Raw genomic sequence first — 2,311 nt, forward strand, 5'->3', positions numbered from 1 at the left:
AATTAATTTTTCTGAAACCTGAACAAAAATTAAGAATGAGAGAAAATATTGAAAAATACAAAAAGTGTAAAAACGTATATATTTCTTGGGACAGTCTGTTCACTCAAAAGTGAAAACAATTTTCTTACAGCTTCCAAGATCAATGAAATAAATGCCGTGAGTACTGCGAGTTCCTTTACTTGTAAAATTAACACGATAAAGTGAGATTTATGAAGTTTTTGCGTTACTATTATTGTCAAGGGACACGAGCTATGTATATTCATAATTAATTAATATAAATGTTTGATCAAGAATTATCTGACAAAAAAAACTTGAATTTTCCATGAAACAAGTTTTGTTGTTGATTATTCAACTAAGACAGAATATCAAAAACGACACCTGGTGAAAGATAAATTTAGTGATAGATCAAACATAAAGAGAAAAAAGAAGAAGAAGTAATATGTTACGTCCGTTCTGAAAATGTTAATGAAAATCATGAAACTTCAGAAAATGTGTAAACCCTCCATTATTTTATTTTCTGTTCTATAACTGAATTTTCACTTACCTTCCACCCCTTCAACTTCAATATATATCTTCCTCTCGATAAACCTGACATGCAAAATACAAATGTACGTGTAAGTACACGAAACAAATATAATTACAGCAAAGGAAAAAACAAAAGATTTCTGTGTTCGTTCGAAAGTTGTTCCACAAGCTACTGGTGTTTGTTTGTTTGTTACGGTACATGAGTTTCTGGTACATGACTTAAATTCAAGTCCAACTCATTTCTCAAAGTTATCTGTGCCATACGAGGCTTAGGTAATTGGGCTTTTTACGTAGTAATGCAAATTATAAAGACAAAATATGTTTTGTATCGTGTTTTGGGCTTGAAAACGCATGCATCAGTGAAGGTGTTTTCGAAATTAAATATTTTTTGTCAAAAATAATTAATAATAATTCAGCATTAATAGAGTGCGTTAATATGAAAATGATCAAACACTTAAATAAAACCTTTTCACGTAGGTGATCATGAGTTCTGTTGGATACCACATTGTGGTCTGTTATAACGTATTATCAGTATTAGTAATTCATGTTTTATGTGTTTTGTTTAAACTTTGGATGGTTTTACGGCGGGAAAGTTCCAGTCAAAAGTGTTTCTTGTTATGCGCAAAACAATCTGAATGCTTTTAAAACAGGATAATTTCATGTTCGAACAAACTAAGTTTTGTTTTTATGATTTTCAGAACCTATTTCTCTAAATCCACAGTTCGTGAAAAGTTCAGTATATTTAGAATTCTGGAGAACTGAGGGTAAGTGAAATAAATATCTCAATATAAATGTATTTTGACTTATTATGCACTTATTTGAATCTATTTTACTTGAATTGCTTGTGATATTACAATACATAGTATCAGTTATAATGCTATTGTTACTCAAGAGCATGTAAAAACTTTTTTCTTTTTTTGTAGATTGGGGTTAATATTTATTTTCATGAAATAACTTCGGAAACTGGACCATATGTTATTGTTAAACGTTTATTCACATACTTCAGACAATGAATGTCTCATTAAGTTATGGAATATTCTAGGCCCGGCATGCCCAGGTGGTTAAGGCACTCGACTCCCCGTCCAGACAGTGGTAGGGGCGTTATAATGTTATGGTCCATCCCACTATTCGTTGGTAAAAGAGTAGCCCAAGAGTTGGCAGTGGGTGGTGATGACTAGCTGCCTTCCCTCTACTAGGCTCAAGTCTTTCACTGCTAAATTAAGGACGGGCTGACGCAGATATCCCTCGTGTAGCTTTGCGAGAAATCCAAACAAACCAATGGTATATTTTACCAGGGGGTGCTCCATCATGTTGTGAAAAGTAGCCGACAAAGCCGATTAAATAATCGAAATATGTGCAACTAGGTGTTTGAGTGATTGACCGTTTTGATGATCAGCGCAAAGCTGTGCCACGGGTATCGAAACCAGACTTTTAGCATTATAAAACTTGCCGCTCAGTCACTGGGGGGTGGAGAGAAGCTTTGAAGTCAGAGTTAGAGGCTCATTTGTTTACAATGAATTGAAATAAAAGAAATACAACTCTTCACTTATTACTAATTGTTACTTATTAGAATTTCAAATGGTCTGAAATTGAGCTAAGTGATAAGTTAAATTTAGTAGTTAAATTGTACTTTGGATTTAGTATTTAAATATAAGCCGATATATCTCCAATTTATGATATTTGCCAACGAGACTGATACAAACAGTTTTCTTTTTTAACACAAATGTTTTAATATACAAACAACAATACGATTTACAATAACAGTTATTACAAATAGTTATTACAA

Source organism: Limulus polyphemus, unplaced genomic scaffold (genome assembly GCF_000517525.1).
Source record: "Limulus polyphemus unplaced genomic scaffold, Limulus_polyphemus-2.1.2 Scaffold102, whole genome shotgun sequence".
Classification (NCBI taxonomy): Eukaryota; Metazoa; Arthropoda; class Merostomata; order Xiphosura; family Limulidae; genus Limulus; species Limulus polyphemus.